At 37.3% G+C, this 23,016-nt stretch overlaps 2 non-coding genes across 2 annotated transcripts; both read right to left on the bottom strand.

The window, feature by feature from the left end:
• TRNAD-GUC (transfer RNA aspartic acid (anticodon GUC)) lies at positions 1-72 on the bottom strand. The gene has a single exon. It is a non-coding gene; the product is annotated as a tRNA-Asp (tRNA).
• Positions 73-5,663: 5,591 nt separating this feature from the next.
• TRNAD-GUC (transfer RNA aspartic acid (anticodon GUC)) lies at positions 5,664-5,735 on the bottom strand. The gene has a single exon. It is a non-coding gene; the product is annotated as a tRNA-Asp (tRNA).
• Between the last annotated feature and the right edge of the window lie 17,281 nt (positions 5,736-23,016).

The raw sequence follows: 23,016 nt of genomic DNA, 5'->3' as shown, positions 1-23,016 counted from the left end.
CTCCCCGGCGGGGAATCCAACCCCGGTCTCCCGCGTGACAGGCGGGGATACTCACCACTATACTACCGAGGACCGAATACCTACTGTCAAGCGTTGTTTTTAATCACGAATTTATTTGGATCCCTTGGAGGAAACAGGAAGAAGTATAAATCACATAAACATAAAAATACCTCTTTATATCAACTCGACCATGTCATTTCAATTGTATTACTAATTTACCTAGTAGTACTTCGTTCCACTTTAAAATTCGAAGAAATTACACATCAATGCCATTACCAATAACGTACAGATAAATTGATTTGTGATCTTTCTCGGAATAAAGATCGTATAAAATCAAAGAGAGATTTCGGTTAATGACTGGCACTCTACCAGATCACCTAATTCTAAACTGATTCTAGTGTTTATGTTCCACAATAGGTTCTATATGCCTCGAAAGTCTCTCGATCACTAATATTTAACACCATCTTAAGACTTCTTTTCTAAACTTACTTATATACAGCATCATGCGCTCTCTCTCCAACATCTAAATCAAACCACAATTTCCACTTGAACTTTACATTGGAATCATTATAGTTTTCAAGTAAAGATTATCGATTAGAATTTGTATTTCTAGCTCTCTTCAACGGAGGCACTTTTGACACTCTTCGCTTTCTTTTCACAGTCGCGTACATTTTTCTATCGATGCCTAGGCAAAAAATTTCTTTTAAAAAAGCGGTCTTCATAGAAATCTTCTTCGACATCCATCACGTACAGTTGACATTTTTCTATTTTTGTTGATTTAAATCGATCTTATATTTTTTCACGTAATGAAACATTTACAATCTTTTATTCTCATTTCGATTTATATGACTGATTAGATTTTCGAATAGTCTAATACACATGATTACATAATAGGCCATATTAAATGTATTATGGAAAAACTTCAGTAACAACGACTTTATAACATTTAGGAAGACATTAAACGAAAAAAAAAACTTTTTTTTTTGAATTCTCCAAACCATCGATTGCTATTTGGCTATGCGACAGCAGTGAAACGTCTTCCTTCGTTAATTCTTCAAAAGCTTTGATCAGAGTAAGACAAGAAAGAATGCACGAATGACATGTATGCTCATCCATCTTATTACGCACTTCACGGATAAAGAGTGTTGCTGAACGTTTGGGCCATCAATGTCGTATGGGACATTGAACGAGTGAAATACATTCTATCTCATTAAAGAAAGAACAGTGAAAGCTAAAGACTTTTACTCATAACATAAAATACTTTAACAAAAACAGCAGTGTTCGATAACTATTTCTTGACACGAATAGACGATGTTATCAGTGAACATTGAGGACGACAGACTTAAATTCAAGAAACATACATTTCATTCGATTTTTATTATAAAATGAAGGGTATGAAAATATACACGTACTACCCGGCGGGGAATCAAACCCCGCTTTCTCGCGTGACACGCGAGGATACTCATCACTATACTACCGAGGACCGAATACGTAGTGTCAAGCGTTGTTTTTAATCACGAATTTATTTGGATCCCTTGGAGGAAACAGGAAGAAGTATAAATCACATAAACATAAAAATACCTCTTTATATCGACTCGACCAAGTCATTTCAATTGCATTACCAATTAACCTAGTAGTACTTCGTTTCACTTTAAAATTCGACGAAATTACACATCAATGCCATTACCAATAACGTACAGATAAAGTGATTTGTGAAGTTTCTCGGAATAAAGATCGTATAAAATCAAAGAGAGACTTCGGTTAATGACTGGCACTCTACCAGCTCACCTAATTCTAAACTGATTCTATTGTTTATGTTCCACAATAGGTTCTATATGCCTCGAAAGTCTCTTGATCACTAATATTAAACACCATCCCAAGACTTCTTTTCTAAACTTACTTATATACAGCATCATGTGCTCTCTCACTAACGTCTAAATCAAACCACAATTTCCACTTGAAATTTCCTTTGGAATCTTTATAGTTTTCAAGTAAAAGATTATCGATTAGAATTTGTATTTCTAGCTCTCTTCAACGGAGTCACTTTTGACACTCTCACTCTTCGCTCCCTTTTCACCGTCGCGTACATTTTTCTATCGATGCCTAGGCAAAAAAGATCTTTTTAAGGGCGGTCTTCAAAGAAATCTTCGTCGACATCCATCACGTACAGTTGACATTTTTCTATTTTTGTTGATTTAAATCGATCTTATATTTTTTCACGTAATGAAATATTTACAATCTTTTATTCTCATTTCGATTTATATGACTGTTTAGATTTTCGAATAGTCTAATACACATGATTACATAATAGGCCATATTAAATGTATTATGGAAAAACTTCAGTAACAACGACTTTATAACATTTAGGAAGACATTAAACGAAAAAAAAACTTTTTTTTTTTTTTTGAATTCTCCAAACCATCGATTGCTATTTGGCTATGCGACAGCAGTAAAACGTCTTCCTTCGTTAATTCTTCAAATACTTTGATCAGAGTAAGACAAAAAAGAATGCACGAATGACATGTATGCTAATCCATCTTTTTACGTACTTCACGGATAAAGAGTGTTGCTGAACGTTTGGGCCATCAATGTCGTAGGGGATATTGAACGAGTGAAATACATTCTATCTCATTAAAGAAAGAACAGTGAAATCTAAAGACTTTTACTCATAACATAAAATACTTTAACAAAAACAGCAGTGTTCGATACCAATTTCTTCACACGAATAAACGATGTTACCAGTGAACATCGAAGACGACAGAATAAAATTCAAGAATAACTCGTTTCATTCGATTTTCTTCTAAAATGAAGGGTATGAAAATATACACGTACTCACCGGCGCGGAATCCAACCCCGGTCTCCCGCGTGACAGGCGGGGATACTCACCACTATACTACCGAGGACCGAATACGTAGTGTCAAGTGTTGTTTTTCATCACGAATTTATTTGGATCCCTTGGAGGAAACAGGAAGAAGTATAAATCACATAAACATAAAAATATCTCTATATATCGACTCGACCATGTCATTTCAATTGCATTACTAATTTACCTAGTAGTACTTCGTTTCACTTTAAGATTCGACGAAATTACACATCAGTGCCTTTACCAATAACGTACAGATAAAGTGATTTGTGAAGTTTCTCGGAATAAAGATCGTATAAAATCAAAGAGAGACTTCGGTTAATGACTGGCACTCTACTAGCTCACCTAATTCTAAACTGATTCTAGTGTTTATGTTCCACAATAAGTTCTATATGCCTCGAAAGTCTCTCGATCACTAATATTTTCCACCATCCCAAGACTTCTTTTCTAAACTTACTTATATATAGCATCATGCGCTCTCACCAACATCTAAATCAAACCACAATTTCCACTTGAAATTTCCATTGGAATCATTATAGTTTTCAAGTAAAGATTATCGATTAGAATTTGTATTTCTAGCTCTCTTCAACGGAGGCACTTTTGACACTCTTTGCTTTCTTTTCACCGTCGCGTACATTTTTCTATCGATGCCTAGGCAAAAAAGTTCTTTTAAAAAAGCGGTCTTCATAGGAATCTTCTTCGACATCCATCACGTACAGTTGACATTTTTCTATTTTTGTTGATTTAAATCGATCTTATATTTTTTCACGTAATGAAACATTTACAATCTTTTATTCTCATTTCGATTTATATCACTGACTAGAATTTCAAATAGTCTAATACACATGATTACATAATAGGACATATTAAATGTATTATGGAAAAACATCAGTAACAACGACTTTATAACATTTAGGAAGACATTAAACGAAAAAAAAACTATTTTTTTTTTTAAATTATCCAAACCATCGATTGCTATTTGGCTATGCGACAGCAGTAAAACGTCTTCCTTCGTTAATTCTTCAAATACTTTGATCAGAGTAAGACAAAAAAGAATGCACGAATGACATGTATGCTAATCCATCTTATTACGTACTTCATGGATAAAGAGTGTTGCTGAACGTTTGGGACATCTATGTCGTATGGGATATTGAACGAGTGAAATACATTCTATCTCATTAAAAAAAGAACAGTGAAATCTAAAGACTTTTACTCATAACATAAAATACTTTAACAAAAACAGCAGTGTTCGATACCAATTTCTTCACACGAATAAACGATGTTACCAGTGAACATCGAAGACGACAGAATAAAATTCAAGAAACACTCGTTTCATTCAATTTTCTTCTAAAATGAAGGGTATGAAAATATACACGTTCTACCCGGCGGGGAATCAAACCCCGCTTTCTCGCGTGACACGCGAGGATACTCATCACTATACTACCGAGGACCGAATACGTAGTGTCAAGCGTTGTTTTTAATCACGAATTTATTTGGATCCCTTGGAGGAAACAGGAAGAAGTATAAATCACATAAACATAAAAATATCTCTATATATCGACTCGACCATGTCATTTCAATTGCATTACTAATTTACCTAGTAGTACTTCGTTTCACTTTAAGATTCGACGAAATTACACATCAGTGCCTTTACCAATAACGTACAGATAAAGTGATTTGTGAAGTTTCTCGGAATAAAGATCGTATAAAATCAAAGAGAGACTTCGGTTAATGACTGGCACTCTACCAGCTCACCTAATTCTAAACTGATTCTAGTGTTTATGTTTCACAATAGGTTCTATATGCCTCGAAAGTCTCTCGATCACTAATATTAAACACCATCCCAAGACTTCTTTTCTAAACTTACTTATATACAGCATCATGTGCTCTCTCATTAACTTCTAAATCAAACCACAATTTCCACTTGAAATTTCCTTTGGAATCTTTATAGTTTTCAAGTAAAAAGATTATCGATTAGAATTTGTATTTCTAGCTCTCTTCAACGGAGTCACTTTTGACACTCTCACTCTTCGCTCCCTTTTCACCGTCGCGTACATTTTTCTATCGATGTCTGGGCAAAAAAGATCTTTTTAAGGGCGGTCTTCAAAGAAATCTTCGTCGACATCCATCACGTACAGTTGACATTTTTCTATTTTTGTTGATTTAAATCGATCTTATATTTTTTCACGTAATGAAATATTTACAATCTTTTATTCTCATTTCGATTTATATGACTGTTTAGATTTTCGAATAGTCTAATACACATGATTACATAATAGGCCATATTAAATGTATTATGGAAAAACTTCAGTAACAACGACTTTATAACATTTAGGAAGACATTAAACGAAAAAAAAAAACTTTTTTTTTTTTTTTTAATTCTCCAAACCATCGATTGCTATTTGGCTATGCGACAGCAGTGAAACGTCTTCCTTCGTTAATTTTTCAAAAGCTTTGATCAGAGTAAGACAAGAAAGAATGCACGAATGACATGTATGCTCATCCATCTTATTACGCACTTCACGGATAAAGAGTGTTGCTGAATGTTTGGGCCATCAATGTCGTATGGGACATTGAACGAGTGAAATACATTCTATCTCATTAAGAAAAGAACAGTGAAATCTAAAGACTTTTACTCATAACATAAAATACTTTAACAAAAACAGCAGTGTTCGATACTCATTTCTTCACACGAATAGACGATGTTACCAGTGAACATCGAAGACGACAGAATAAAATTCAAGAAACACTCGTTTCATTCGAATTTCTTCTAAAATAAAGGGTATGAAAATATACACGTACTCCCGGCGGGGAATCGAACCCCGGTCTCCCGCGTGACAGGCGGGGATACTCACCACTATACTACCGAGGACCGAATACCTACTGTCAAGCGTTGTTTTTAATCACAAATTTATTTGGATCCCTTGCAGGAAACAGGAAGAAGTATAAATCACATAAACATCAAAATACCTCTTTATATCGTCTCGACCATGTCATTTCAATTACATTACTAATTTACCTAGTAGTACTTCGTTTCACTTTAAAATTAGACGAAATTACACATCAATGCCATTACCAATAACGTACAGATAAAGTGATTTGTGAAGTTTCTCGGAATAAAGATCGTATAAAATCAAAGAGAGACTTCGGTTAATGACTGGCACTCTACTAGCTCACCTAATTCTAAACTGATTCTAGTGTTTATGTTCCACAATAAGTTCTATATGCCTCGAAAGTCTCTCGATCACTAATATTTTCCACCATCCCAAGACTTCTTTTCTAAACTTACTTATATATAGCATCATGCGCTCTCACCAACATCTAAATCAAACCACAATTTCCACTTGAAATTTCCATTGGAATCATTATAGTTTTCAAGTAAAGATTATCGATTAGAATTTGTATTTCTAGCTTTCTTCAACGGAGGCACATTTGACACTCTTCGCTCCCTTTTCATCGTCGCGTACATTTTTCTATCGATGCCTAGGCAAAAAAGGTCTTTTAAAGGGCGGTCTTCAAAGAAATCTTCTTCGACATCCATCACGTACAGTTGCTTTTTTCTATTTTTGTTGATTTAAATCGATCTGATATTTTTTCACGTAATGAAACATTTACAATCTTTTATTCTCATTTCGATTTATATGACTGACTAGAATTTCAAATAGTCTAATACACATGTTTACAAAATAGGCCATATTAAATGTATTATGGAAAAACATCAGTAACAACTACTTTCTAACATTTAGGAACACATTAAACGAAAAAAAAAAGATTAATTTTATAAATTCTCCAAACCATCGATTGCTATTTGGCTATGCGACAGCAGTAAAACGTCTTCCTTCGTTAATTCTTCAAATACTTTGATCAGAGTAAGAGAAAAAAGAATGCACGAATGACATGTATGCTAATCCATCTTTTTACGTACTTCACGGATAAAGAGTGTTGCTGAACGTTTGGGCCATCAATGTCGTATGGGACATTGAACGAGTGAAATACATTCTATCTCATTAAAGAAAGAACAGTGAAAGCTAAAGACTTTTACTCATAACATAAAATACTTTAACAAAAACAGCAGTGTTCGATAACTATTTCTTGACACGAATAGACGATGTTATCAGTGAACATTGAGGACGACAGACTTAAATTCAAGAAACATACATTTCATTCGATTTTTATTATAAAATGAATAGTGTGAAAAAATACACATACATATAAAGCAGTATCTGAATCTGTCCCTTGATTTGAAAATTGGAGGCATTTTAATTTTTTCATTTGTTACATATTAATTTACCTTTTGAGATAATTTGTTAAGAGCTTGAGTGAATTGGGAGGTTGAGTTATGTGGAGTGACTGATCAGACTTGAGAAATGTTTAAAATACATCTTAAATTGTGCTTTAATGGTTAGACATGCAGGATTTTTTAGAACCTAATTTTGAGTGATTCTAGATTAGCTTGTTTCTTGTTTAACTTACCAAAACTGGGATGGATGAAATGCAGGCAATTTCTGCATCCCGTGTAAAACTATATTCACAGCTCATGAAAAAACAGATGGATAGACATTCAGTAAGTGTACTGATCTGACATTGGTAAAGCAATATAAGTACAGGAAAAGAATAAATATCTTGCATGTATAAAGTGCATATAGGCTATATTTGTGGGAAGTATCTTTGGTGTCAGTGTGAATGCAACAGTTTAGACCCAGATATCAAAATGACATGTAAAGCTGATGGGAAGCAACCACAGAGTAAATTAAATGTACAAAGAAATAAACACAAGGATTGATTATGCTATTACATTGGAGAGTGATGAAGATAGGATATTTAGCAATACTCCTGAGAATCCCTTGGATTTTGCAACGTTGATGAAACAATACAGATCATCCAAGAACTCAACAGTGAGAAGCATGGCTTTCAAGTCATTGTAGTACTTAATAGGATGTGGGAATGATATTTATTCAATTCAGTATTTCTTTGATATCTAATAAACAATGTCAAACTTTCCAAATGAAGAAGCTCGATGGAAGGCATCAAGTTGCAGTGTCTTAACAAGAAGAATTGATTGCTTACATCCTGCTCAAATGTATTAAGGATTTTTATGCACTCTGTTACTTCCAGGAGATACAGATATTCTTATGAACCTGATTGGAAATGACATTCGTAAGAAATCTTATGCAAAATTCTCATCTCTCATTGATGTGCAAAAAGCTTTGCCAAAGAAATATATTTAGAGAAAAGTTATACTTGCACTGCTATTCAAAGAAAAAAGACTGAAGATTGGAGAACAAGCTCTTGAAAGAGTTAGATGGCACTGTTATTAATTGAGGTCTTGGCTTCAGCTGGAACCTATAGTATGATCTGTCCAACACTACTAAGCAGTTGAGTACCATTGATCAAGGTGATAATTATATCCACTGACATCAAAACGTCAAGCCTTTATATCTACTCTAGAAGCAAAGAACAAAGAGGGAACAAGTAGCCAGGAACACAACAAACAATGCTTGATCTTGGTCAAGAGGGTAAATAATCAAAACACCACTAGTACATCTAAGTTACTACAATGTAGTACAATAATCAGAGCTGGTATAGAATCTTTTTTTTTTTGTAAACCCATGTGGAATTTTAGTTCAACCTGAAAATTCTAAATATAGTTTTAGCTCATTCTAGAATGAGTACCTGGCACATGAAAGCACTTAAATATGCAATTTAAATATATTTCTGATACAGAGAAAGGGATAGTTGTAGTTGCAAGTAAAAATTCAAGTTGGCTAGCAAAGAGTATGAGATTAAATACAAGCATAATAAATTTAAGACATTTGAAATGGCTTGAAATGGTGTGACAGATTCAAAAGATTATAGAAGTTTGAGAAAAACTGAAACAGGAAATTAGGGCATAAGAACGTATGTGCAAGTAAAGACTGACTTGAAATATAAAAATTAACATTAAGGGTAAACAAAATGTTAAAATGTCGGTAGGACTCTTGCAAGATTATATAAGACAGCTTATATCAGATTATTATGAGATGGCTGGTTCTTAAAATCCCTTCTTTAGTTTTTTTTTACTCATAAAAATTTAGCCAGTATTCTACATCATCTTGAAAAACTGATAGATTGAAACTAGACACAAGCATTAATTCAAGCTGGATAAAAAAAAATTAAGTTTAAAGAACAATAAAACTTCTGGGTGAGATAATACTTCCTCAACAGTTTTGAAGGAGGTTAAAGATTGGATATGCATTGTTTGTTTGTTTTGAATTTCGCACAAAGCTACTCGAGGGCTATCTGTGCTAGCCGTCCCTAATTTAAGAGTGTAAGACCAGAGGAAAAGCAGCTAGTCATCACCACCCACCACCAACTCTTGGGCTACTCTTTTACCAACGAATAGTGGGATTGACCGTCACATTATAACGCCCTCACGGCTGAAAGGGCGAGCATGTTTGGTGCGACGGGGATTCGAACCCGCGACCCTCAGATTACGAGTCGCACGCCTTAACACGCTTGGCCATGCCGGTCCTTGGTTATGTAAGTCACTTACTACTTTTTTTCCGCAACTCCTTGAATAGTGGGCAGACACCATAGGATTGAAAGATTTCCATCTTAAAACCTTTCTTTTTTATTTACTTCAATGATACAGATGAAATAATGGTCAATAAGTTATTTAAACTTATAAGTGATATTAAAGGTCTTGGGTATTGCTAGCTGTGAAGAGGATACTACTAATTTACAAAAATGATTTAGATCATTTGAGTTTGGCAAAGAAATGTCAAATGAAGTTTTAATTGAAATAAATGCAAGATAATGTATGTGGGTTATAATTTGAATTATAAGTATAATTTGTACGGGAATAACTAACAGTGTCACAAAAGGAATCTACGTGTAATCACTGATCAGTCTTTAAAGCCATCCAAGCAATTAGCCGTTGCTAGTGGTAGGAAAAATGGGATTTTAGGTTGCATCTACAAAAATACTGTAGAATTTTAAATGGGTTGTAGTTTTCTTGTACAGGTCACTGGCTAAGTCCCATTTGGAATGTTGTGTTTCACCTCGGACTCCTTACCTTAGGAAAGACACTGAATCATTGGAAAGGGCTACTAAAATGGTGCCTGGGGTGGAGAGGTTGACATACCAGGAGGGGCTGAAATGTTTAAAATTATTTTTCATGAAAAAGAAGGATTGTGATCTGATGGAGGTGTTTAAGTTTGTATAGGGAATTTATGGTGTTGGTGCATCATGAATCACTTGTGAAAATGAGATTAGTAGGACTAGAGGATACAACTATAACGTTTGACAAGGTAGGAGTCATCATCAGCCAAGCTTAATTTTTCTAAGAGGTGGTTTGCTTTTTCAATGATTGCCTTTAGATACTGTAGAGGCCATAAATTTAAGTAAGGTTAAAAGAAAATTTGATAAGTACATGTATATGAATGATGAGGGCTGTCTAATATTCCCCTTTTTTAATTAATTAATAGTTTTAGTTTTGTTTAGAAGATGAAACAACAAGATGGATGGCCAATAAGTCCTGTGTTGTACAAAAAACAAAAAAAAACATTAAAGAGGTGTTATACTTAACTAACTGATGATGTCAATTTCCTTATCTTTAGATTGGCCGCGAGTACTACTAGCTTACCATTTTTGGTGATCTTGTGTCACACACTGTCGAGCTCCTCGATGTTTCAAAAAAATTAACATACCTTAAGTCGTTGAGAAAACGAAACTGCCACCTTACAACCACTGTCAACTAGACACATAATAAATCACAAACCAAACTAACTAAAAATCGAGGCAGGTCTGATTTAACACTTTGAGCCTCAGGAGGAGACGGAAAGCAATCGAGGGGTTTTAGAAGAGTCCTTCTCTTCGCCTTACTCGCGAAGTTAAATTTGATGCTAGGCAAGTGATTAAGAGCTAAATCGAAATAATTTTAAGTTTACGAGACTGTGCTTTTGACTGGTGGCAAAGGTCAGTTCGTGATGTGCAGGATGGTAAATATTGATAAAAACAAAAACAACAACAACACACACACAGAAGGGTAGGGATCTGTAAATCCTAATACCCGGCAATTTAGATGTGGGAGTGAACTGGGAATGCTCCGAGAAAAATTCACTTTTACTCACCAGACGCTGAATTATATATGTGGTTAGGGCCTGAGCTGTAAACAAAAAGGATAATTAGACATAATAAACATTACTAAATTGAGTTAGAAGACATAAGTAAATTGAATTAAGTGTATTAAAGGGTGAAATGTGCATTTGTCAAGAGGAGGGGTGGCTGATAAATCGGTAAAATTGGCTGAAAGCGGGTTACAGTTTACTGATTATTTATAAAAGTTAGTGGCTAATTAAAGTAAACGTGTTTTTTTACAGGTGGTATGTCATAGATTTTATCTATCTAACAGTGGGGAGTTCAGCATGGCTAACGGAAGACAGTCCTGATTGCCGTGTATTGTAATGTTTGTATTTTATTATTTAAAGAGAGTCGGGCATGTTACAGAGTAGCATGCAATCATACTCGACCAGGGATCTAACGTATACTTTTTACATGAACATATTGGTGTGAGGGGTGCAACCTTTGTTCATACTGCTCTCCACCCAATTCATCTACACATAAATAAAAATGGTCACTTTGATACAATGAAAATGTCGAGGTTTATGTTCTAATCTGGATGACATCAAAGCACTGATTGCTTTCTACCATTCTGTGTATTTTTCTTTACAGAAAATATTTTGGAAACCTGCCTATACAGTCGCCTTTTAGCAGTTTTATTTGTGCAGAAATGACAGGCTGTGAGATAGACGAGTACATGGAGGGGGTGGCACTGTTGGTTGATCAGCATGTGCCCACCCTATTTTTGCCACTCTACACACCCTTGGAAGTCGTAGCCATCCGTGTTTCCTTTGGTTGTACCATCACTGTTTGTTCGGTTTCATGAAAAGACTTATGATCAATGAGACATTGATGCTCTCTTTGTACAGTTGTCATTTCCCTTTCTAATGCTGGGGACTTTAATAGATATAATTCACCTCTGAGGAGACGCTAATATTGATGGGAAGGGTTACTCTGTAAACATATACTTTCACATCACAACCTTTCTCTTTTCAATACTTGTTCTTATACATATTTTCATGCACTTAGTCAGTCCTTTACTGCTACTGATCTCTCAGTTTGCTCTCCCTCACTATTCTCCCACTTTTCATGGAGGTTGACAACAACCCATGAGGTAGTGACTGTTTTCCTATAATTTTGAGAGACAGACTGTGGTCGATGACATGCGACCCGGTAGAAACTATGTCAAGCCAACTGGCCCTCTTTTACTGCTTTTGCAGAACTTGATCCTGTCATTGTGTCTAAGCCATCAATAGACACCTGTGCGGCAGCAGTGACTGATTGTATTATAAAGTAGCTACTCACTGTGCTCCTAAACTTTAACACTTTTCTCACAATATCCTTGTCAGTGGTGGAATCCTGCCTGCCACATAGCACAAAAGGCTCAAAACGGATCTGGGATACTTTTTGTAGGTATCTCACACTCTTGAACTGCACTGCTTTCCATTATGCTTGGCTGGTAAGATGTCAAAGCCAGAAGGAATTTTGGATTTAATTCACAACCAGCATATCTTCTATCACCAGTTCCAAAGTCATATGGGACTTTATTTGTTAGGTCAGTGGGCAATATAATTCTGTCCCCCTCTAGATCTTCCTCTCTGAGGGCCAGAAAGTAGGTGATACGTGGAGCATCATTGATACTCCAGGTGAAAGCTTTTGCCAGGTATCTAGCACTTTTGCCTCTTCCTCCACCTTCTTAGCCATCAAGACTCAAGCAGTGATCACCGCTTTCCTTTTGAGATGATTGTTTCTATGACTAATCACCCCTTTTTACTTGTGGAACTCACTCTTCCTTCACCAGTCTGGCAGTAAATCAGGTGAGCCTGATGATATACAATAAGAGATGCTTTGTCATCTATCTTCTGCTTCTTCTGATTGTTTTTAACTGGAGTTGGCAGAATAATGTTTTTCTTGATGCCTCACCAGGCTATTGTCCTACCGTTTTTTAAGCCTGGGAAGGATCCCAAGATTCCTTCAAACTGCTGTCCAATTGCTTTGACAAGCTGTCTCTGTAAGACCTGAGAGGATGGTTAATGTTCATCTTGTTTGGTTCCTCAAATGAAACAACCTCCTCTCACCCATCCAGTGTGAATTTTGACAACATTACTTCACCATGGACTACCTGATATAAGTTGAAACATTGATCAGAGGCCTTTCTCAAACGACATCTTGCATTAATATTCTTTGACCTTGAGAAGATTTGTGATACTACATGGAGGTATGGCATTTTGCAAAACCTCCACTTATATCGATCACATGGTAATTTACCTATTTAACAAAAGTGATGGATAGGCAATTCCAAGCTCGTATAGTATCAACACTTTCCCATTCTTTCCTACAGGAACTTGGAGCCCTTTAGGACTGTGTTTATAATGAAAAGTGTAATGCTCAAAATATTAATGCCATCACTAAACAACTCCATGTTAGTGTTGCAAATGGGCTTTATGTTGACAACTTTCACATCTCATGCCAGTCGTCAAATGTGAGGTTTATCGATTGGTAGCTACAGACTGCCACAGCATCCCACCAGGGATTGTGTTTTCCTTCCTCACTGGCCAATGTTTCTTTCAGAACAGACAATTTGCCATTGTTCCTTTTGGCCTTGGTATCCAGGTGCAGTTGGATAAATTGAGTCTGTCCTTGGATAACATTATTGTATCCATGGCTTATTACAGTTCTCAAATGTGACCTTTTTTTAAGTCATCTGAGAAAAGCAGATACTCTCAATTGGAGGTACCATCTTTTATTTGCTGAACATCTTTGGAACCATCTGTTCATTTTTATTTATGTGGATGGTTCAAAATCAGATGACTCTGTTGGCTCTGCCATGGTTTATTATGGTTGTGCACAGAATCCCCTCTATAGTTTCTGTGTTCAGTGCTGAATTGTATGCCCTTTCTCTTGCTCTAGATCACGTAAAAGCTAAGCAGTACTATATTTCACTATTTATACTGAATTGCTTAGTTCTCTACTGGCCTTGAAATTGCTTTGTTCTTTCTCACCCTATTCTTGCTAATATTCAAAACCGACTGGCCCATTTCTTTTTAACATCTACTTCTATAAAGTTTTTCTGGATACCAGGCCATATTGTTATTCATGGGAACGGGCTTGCCAACACTGCAGCTAAATCTATCTGCTATGGTGCTATCATTGTTGTGCCTGTTCCATACATGGACTATGGCTCTGTATTTAAGGCTTTGCTCTGTACCAGTTGGCAGTCGACGTGGAGCGAGCAACGTGAAAACAAGCTTTACCAAGTAAAACCGTCTATTGGGCTTTTGCCATTTTGCTTCTGTAAGGGTCAGAAAGAGGAAGTTGTTCTCACACTAGACTATGCATTGTTCACAGTTTTTAACTCATCATTTTCTTTTATTTGGAACTGATACACCAATGTGTTGTTTGTGTGACACTAGGATCACAGTAAGCCACATTTTACTGTTGTTGTTGTTGAGACTCAACGACGGTACCACTTTAGATATGTTTTGTCCTAAGCTTTACCCTTAACATTGGACAATATCATCAGTAATGGTGACACTGTCCACCTTAGAAATGTTTTGTTTTCAAAGGCCATTGACCTTTTTAACACTATTTAAAGTTTTAAGTTATAAGTTAAACCATTTTTATTGTTCCTTCTTGAAATACAGCTAGTTGGATATGAAATTATAAAATTGCCATAATGTCAAATAACTCAACCAGGACTGAAATGACCACCTTCAGGTGACTAATACTGATGTTTGAACTTACCTGTTAGTCATCCTTGCGAGTTATGACCATTCAATGTATCTACAAAGTGTCTTTTAACACTAATATTAGTGTAATTTTTCTCTCACTGCTTGTCCTCCAGTGGCTCAGCGGTATGTCTGCGGACGTACAACGCTAAAAACCGGGTTTCGATACCCGTGGTGGGCAGAGCACAGATAGCCTATTAAGTAGCTTTGTGCTTAATTCAAAACCATAACTCTTACTGCTGTACACTAGACACAGAAACTGGATTTCTTGCTGTTTAAGTTTTAATTCAAAAATTCAACTTTGTCTTGTTTTACTTTGATTCCTATTTACGAATTTTAATAGAGAACAAGAATCTGTTGGAACATCATCGGACTCAACACGACAGCGCCGAACCGCTGCAGCAGAGTTCATGTACCAGAAAGGAGGATCAAAACGCATCATTGTTTCTAGCCTCAGTGAAACACCAAAGACCCTGAGCCCCGTGCCAACCAAGAATCTGGTGAGTTGACAATAGGGATGACCCTCTGAAGACAAACAGCGAAAGGTGGTAGACAGGAGGAGAGAAAGACTCTGGATATGGACACATAGGATGCTCAGACCTCCAATGCAAGGCAGCAAGGTCAAAGAAAGCCGAAACACAGCCTCAGACTTGACACTCCACAGGAAGGCAAAGACATACTACTTGACAGCCCTCGAGGTGCAGTCATCCAGAGGAAGAATAGCCCCAAGGTACCAGACCAAGGGGAGTATCCTCCTCCCTCTCACCACTTCTACTCTGCCAAACAAATTAGTAGAGCAATAATGGTATTAATGAACTGCCAAACCAACACACTGCACCACCTTCCCCAAGCAACCTCGGAGCTCTCAAGAAAACAAACCCCAAAGAAAGTGACCAGGGAAAAAGTCCAGTATGGTCCAAATGGGTAGTCAGCAGACGAGGCCCATTTGCCCAACTACCGAGCCCAAGACTCAGCATAGTTGAGCTGCACAGTACCTGCCTGAGAGTAATGATGGGCAATGGCCAGTGCTAAGCCAAGGGATGTTGAGTTCTCAAGGAAAAGGTTCATGTCTGCTTGGGAAACATACTTGACATCCATACTCTCTGGTAAATGGAGGCCATGCACTGAAACCAGTGATATAGATAAGAGAACACACACTCTATCACCAACACATAAAGCAAAGGGGACAATGGACAGCCCTGACAAACTCCCTGCAAGATGGGAAAGAAAGATGTTAGATATCCATTAATCAAGAGCCTCCTCAAAATGGTCACATAATAGGCCTGCATGCCCTAAACGAAAACAGGAGGAAAACCACGTCTCTCCAGAACAAACCAAAAAAATTTGTGGTGAACTCGATCAAAAACTTTACTTTGATCTAGGGACACAAATATTGCAGGGATATCCCTGTCGATGCTGTAATGGAACAGGTCCCTGAGAAGCACCTGATTTTGTTGGTACTTCTACCCCACACGCCACACATCTAAGTGTAGTGAACCAGATGATGCATAATTACACCCAAACGAGCACACAGGACTTTTGAAATAATCTTTGGGTTCACATTCAAGAGATGTCGGATGCCAGGAAGAAATATCTTCAGACTGGCTGGGATCCTACATGTAAGTGTAATAAGCTCATCCAGCATACCTCGTGGCATAGTCCCACTAGTCAGACAGCTAATAAAGAGGTGACCAACAACATGGCAAACATGGTGATAGAATTCCACTAGATGTCCATCCATCCCAGGACACTCACTGATGAGTTGCACCTGCTGAACGTAAAGATAAGAATCGAGGAACGGCAAAAATTGAGTAATGTCTTGCCACAGCCCTTCATCCACAGATGAGGCCGAATATAAACGGTAATAAAAGCCGGGGCATACATCTAGGATGTCAGACATGGCAAATGATGATTGACCATTCTCCAACCCCCATGGTGTAGATTCTTGTATGTGGTGAGGGTACCTCCCAGAAAAGGTTCTGTTTTTCCGTTTACCTCCTCTGGAATATAAACATCCACCCACATGTTTGCCGTTAGTGGTGATACGCAAAGGAGAGGAGAGAATCCCGGTGGTTGACGGGTCCAATTCTAAAACACCACTTTGGCCTTGAATTCCTGCAGATGGGCGGCCTTGGGGTGGCCCCCTTGGATCAGTCGGCTGGCCCACTTGGGCTATAATCAACCAAGTACCAGTGTTGTATATTCTCAACAGGTGTTGTGGATATCATATCTGATGCTGGCGTTTGGGTATAGTGCTCACGAAACCGTGGCATTGCTGCAGTGTCCTTATTTGGCATTGTATTGCACCCCCTCGTAAGGCTACATGGTGGGTGGGGTAAGTGAGCACCGAATTATTCATTTTTATTATAGATCTTCGAAATAAGATAGTGAGAAAACAGTCCATAGGTAAACGATCACGTCTTGAAGATTGAGCAGTAATCTTTAACATCTGTAACACCTGTTGTATCTCTTTCTCATACTAAATTCTCTTTCAGAGAAACTTTTACATTTTACATGGCTGCCCTGCAGCCTCTGCAGCATAAGTTGCCACACACCATGGACAACATGTTGTCGTCATCACACACAGAACAGAACAGAACCCCATGCACTCATTTTCTATGTGCCCAAACTCCAGACACTTCCCACACTGCAGTATCTGGTATGCACTTAACAAATGGTCTTCAAGACCATTAGCCGGAAGCCTTGGATAGTCACAAAGTTGAGAACCGGCTTCTACATATATATGCACACCCTCTGCTTCCCTGTATACACTCCCGGGCGCCTCTGGTATGCTTCGTGTTCTATTTTCCGTACTGTCTTGTACGCCAACAATATGTTCTTGACGGCTTCATGGGACAGCTCAAAAGGAGCCGACCTGAAAGTCATCCACTTAATGTTTTAACCAGCTGGTTCCACACACACGTTGATCTTCAAAGGGAAAGTCCACTTTATCGAGTAAGATTCGGGCGTGTACTGACGACCAGCGTCGCTACGTATCGCCTATTGCCGAAGTGCAAGCACTCAACATGGCTACTTCCGGTCGGTATTGGTGGCGTCTATAACCGCCGAGGTTAGTGAGGTCGCGGGCACCACAAAGCAGATGGAACACGGCCTCGTGAAAAGAGGCCGTAGCCATACCGACCAGCTAAGAAATGAAAGTTTCATTAACGCACGTGAAGAAAAAACCATAAACAAGACTACAAATAACAAAGTCTAAATAACACTCGAACAAAATTCACCCACCGATAAAACACGAACTAAAGAGCTCCTGGGAAAGGACAGGCACAACCCTATAAAGAGGCACTGAAATCACGACAGCGAAAAATCAACTAACTCCATCACAACCCGCTCTACTGCCAATGATGGTCTATGGAAGTTGCATGGCTTTATTCTTATTTTAGGCATCTATTAGTAATGGGTGTGGCTGAAATAACCGAACTCACTTATTAGAAGAGGTGTCCACATACTTTTGGCCATGGGGTGAATATACCATGTCAATCTTTCTCTAAAGCGACATGAAGTGTAAAAGTTACGTTTCAGTTTGCCGAATATTATTTAATGTGATTAATACCTGCAACTAAACTACAAAATAATAAGTGAATGTGAACACAGGTATGAGAGAAAAAAAAAAGCAGGAAGTATAGAAAAATACAGAAACGATGGAGAGACGGGAAGGAATCAGTAGCAGGGTACTAAGAAACAGAAGAGATATATTTGAAAGATTGAGAGAAAAAGAAAAGGCTTTTTGGAATGGAAATAAATGTAAGGTGGCTAATATCAATCCGTCTAAAACAAAGCAAACAAGATAATAGGAATGACTTTCACGTCATTCTTACATAATAGCACAGGTACACGATGTATTATAATGTTAACCGACAAAAATAGGATAAATTAAACTCAATTATAACTTGTATATATTGCTATATATTTATTCTTCCCTTTGTTATCATGTAAGAATGATGTAAGTGCCTCATCTACATTTATTTCCTTTTTGAAAGAAAATTTATTTTTCCTTGCGTTTTTCAATGCATTGTTTCAATAAAAAATAGACATGCCAGACATAAAATAAGCATAAATGTCCCAAATAAGTACTACAGCTTCGTCAGGTGATGACAATATACTATAGAAGAATAAGAAAACAATATGAAATCGATTATATTTGTGATGTTGTAAACTATAAAGTTTGAATTGTAGGGGCTCAACATGGACATCAGTAAATGGCGACTTCCAGGTCGATATTATACTTAACAGTTTTATAATTCAAATAATAATTATAATTTATGGTACATGCAGTAAATACAGTTTAAAGAATTCATATCATTAAAGAAAAAAAAAGAAAATGAAGTAATTTCAATATGTGGTGTTTCTAAAATTACTTCTACTTTCCTGTGAAAATAACCAAAAATCATAAAAGTACTTGGAAATTAGAATTTATCAAATGATTTTATAAGATTCCTAATACACCTAGTTTGTTTATTTGCTTTTCATTTTTATATTTTGCACTTAAAATGTTTTTAATGGTCCTTATTAACTGCAATAGTTGTTTATTTAAATTTTAAGTTTGTATAAGTACAAAGGTCAATCTTCTAAACTCTACTGCCGATCCAGTGTACCATATTACTATTAGTATCAATAAATATTTTTATGGTTAACATTTTTACAAAATAATGAAATAACAGCCACTAATAACCAGATTCCAAATTCTCTAACGTCACTTACTACTTACCCAACAGAGGCCCGGCATGGCCAAGCGTGTTAAGGCGTTCGACTCGTAATCTGAGGGTCGCGGGTTCGCATCCCCGTCGCGCTAAACATGCTTGCCCTTTCAGCCGTGGGGGCGTTATAAAGTTACGGTCAATCCCACTATTCGTTGGTAAAAGAGTAGCCCAAGAGTTGGAGGTGGGTGGTGATGACTAGCTGCCTTCCCTCTAGTCTTACGCTGCTAAATTAGGGACGGCTAGCACAGATAGCCCTCAAGTAGCTTTGTGCGAAATTCAAAACAAACAAACAAACTTACCCAACAGAGCATGCAGATAGAGCTAAAATTATTACCATAAACAAATACTCATTTACTCTACAAAATCTTAAAATACTAGATTTTCGCTATCTTTCTGTTAGTGGGCCCCCGTTAGTACAGCGGTAAGTTTACGGATATATAACGCTAAAATCAGGGTTTCGATTTTCCTCGGTGGGTTCAGCAGATAGTCCGATGTGGCTTTGCTATAAGAAAAACACACACTATTATATATGTAAAAATGGCTGGTATGAGAAGAGAAAGCACTATATAGAGGAGTAAACAACGTTTCGACCTTCTTCGGTCATTATTAGGTTCACAAAGAAAGAAAGGGTTACTGACCGATAGCTGACCACATGCTTAAAGGCGGTTGTGTAATTGAGTGTAGGAATGTAGAGGGCGTGCTTACATCTGGGAGGAATTTATTAATATAGATATAAAGATGTTTCTTTGTGTTGGTTTATTTTGGGCTTAAGTAGTTGTATAAGTAAGTTTAATTTTGCGTTACTAAGCACGCCTTCTACAGGATGGCCCGTAAGTCCCTACCCATCTACATTGTGTCGAAACAGCGTTATAATACTAATGATGAGTTGAAGGCAGCTGTTACCGCGGCATTTGGAACAATAACCCCTGCTATGTTGAGGAAAATGTCTCACAGAAAATGGTGTCGCATAATATTATGCAGCAAGAATGAGGGACATCACACAGATACACTGGATACATAAGATATATGAATGGGTATGGTCTTACGAGCCACCCTGTGCATTCCTCACCACCTTCAAGTATGTGGTCAGCTATCGGTCAGTAACCCTTTCTTTCTTTGTGAACCTTATGATGACCGAAGAAGGTCGAAACGTTGTTCACTCCTTTAAATAGTGCTTTCTCTATTCATACCAGCTGTTTTTACATGTATAATTTTCTCTTAAAGTGGGTTTTCTCGTCATCACGGACACACACACTGTTAGTGTCACTGAACATGCGTCATCGTTATCGTTATACTTTTCCTGGATAGTATTAATCAGGAACTATTTCAAGTTGTAAATGTCAATACAATTTGGCTTTATTTCTACTTTGTTTAACAAAGCTTTTTTTTTCCATCTAGTTGAATGAGAGTAAAACGAAGTACATTTTACATCCCCAGTATCAGATATACGAGGGCTGTTCAAAAAATACGCGACTGACGTCATAAAACAAAATGTACTTTATTTAGAAGTTACAGGTCTGGGACCCCTTCAAAGTACTCTCCTCCCCAACGCACACACTTATCCCAACGGTGTTTACACTTGTAGAAACAGTCCTGGTACACTTCTTTTGTAATGTCCTCCAGCTCCTTCGTCGCATTTGCCTTAATCTCGGGAATCGTCTCAAATCTTCTTCCTTTCAAGGGTCTTTTCAGTTTGGGGAAGAAGAAAATATCTCAAGAAGCAAGGGCAGGTGAGTAGGGGTGGGGTGGGGAAGAACAGTGATCGAGTGTTTGGCCAAAAACTCACGAGTTCTGAGGCACAAATTTCGCAGCAACGCGATGCATCTTCAATTTTTCGGTCAAAATCTCGCAACAAGATCCAACTGATATCCCACACTCTTCAGCAAGCTCCCTGACAGTCAGACGTCGATTTGCCCGCACCAGGGTGTTGATTTTGTCGACGTGTGTGTCGTCAGTTGACGTGGAAGAACGTCCAGGACGCTCATCATCTTCAATGGACTGTCGACCATCCTTAAAACGTTCATGCCACTTGAAACATGCCGTACGCTTCATAGCAACATCACCGTAAGCCGTGTTGAGCATAGCAAAAGTTTCAGTCGCAGAGTTTCCAAGTTTAACACAAAATTTCACAGTGAGTCGTTGCTCCTTCAGCTCATTCATTCTGAAATCCGCCAAACGAAAAAATCGCACTTCACTTAAAACCGCGTAGCTAATACCCAAATGAATATATCTTCAATTGGAAATAGCGTCGTAATCAGTTGATCTGTGCAAACCTAGCGACACCAAGCGGATTCCCTGGAACCAACTGGAGCCGCGCAATTCAAACAGTTCGCGTATTTTTTGAACAGCCCTCGTATATACATTGTTTGTTTTTGAAATTCGCGCAAAGCTACAAGAGGGTTATCTGCGTTAGCCGTCCCTAATTTAATAGTGTAAGACTAGAGGGAAGGCAGCTAGTCATCACCACCCACTGCCAACTCTTGGACTACTCTTTTACCAACGATTGACCGTAACATTATAACACCCTCACGACTGAAAGGGCGAACATGTTTGGTGTGACGTGGATTCGAGCCCGCGACCCTCTGATTGTAAAAGAGCTTGTAGCCTCCAAACATTACATAACCAGCCACCTAATGGAAGAGATCACTATATAGACTCATATATAGTTTGGTTAACCTTGAAAATAGCTTTCTCTCAAGCAGACATCTTAGGTGAAGGAAACATAACAGTAGGAAGTTAGAGCATAAAGAAATCGACGAATTTTTTTCATCAATGTGTTATGTAAAAACCACACCTATACCTTAAAGCAAATTCTTCCAGTGACACAGTGTTATGTTACGTTTAGATATTCACTGTGTACGTGTTGGGGGTGGGGAGTGGGGGGGAGTAGAAGCAGTTATCATATTTTATAAAGTTTGATTGAACCCTTCCAGCAACCCAACAAATTAAGGATAACACACTGTTGATTATGTCTTGCTAATACTGCTGTGTAATCGACTTAATAATTCTAGAAATTGGGTTTGAATTATCACCAGCTATATTTATCAAATATCAGAGCCCTAGACGGGTAGAACAAACCCATAATTCTAATGAATTATTATTTTATTTTATTTTTTCCAACATATTTTACAAAATTTCGAAGTATCACTAGTGGCGCCTCTTTCTCGAGACATCATTTACTGTTAGCAGCAGTGATGTGACTTAAAAGTAATTTATATTGTTACAATATTAAATGGTAGATCGTATATGAAGTGTTACAAGTTAAGATGGATGATGATTTACCCTCAAACTTCGATGTTATTATTTTGGGAACAGGTAAAACTGCGATTTATAACAAAAGATTAAATTATTTTACTGCTAAGTGTACACTGCAACGTAAGTTTCAGGTCTGTGGCATAAGTATCACTTAACAGTGTTTACATCGATCATATGAACTAGTCTTATACAATGGTTGTATGACTGCATGAATTTGACTTGTGTCTAATATTGTAAGCTCAAACTCAATTTATAAGTTACAGTTTGTGTCGGCTAAATATAAATTATTATATTTCTTTTCTTTTTAATGTAATGGATATTACAATATAATATTTCTAAATATTTTTACAGT

Source organism: Tachypleus tridentatus, chromosome 9, assembly GCF_004210375.1.
Source record: "Tachypleus tridentatus isolate NWPU-2018 chromosome 9, ASM421037v1, whole genome shotgun sequence".
Classification (NCBI taxonomy): domain Eukaryota; kingdom Metazoa; phylum Arthropoda; class Merostomata; order Xiphosura; family Limulidae; genus Tachypleus; species Tachypleus tridentatus.
The sequence above is the reverse complement of the archived record's forward strand: the minus strand, read 5'-3'. Positions and strand labels throughout refer to the sequence as shown.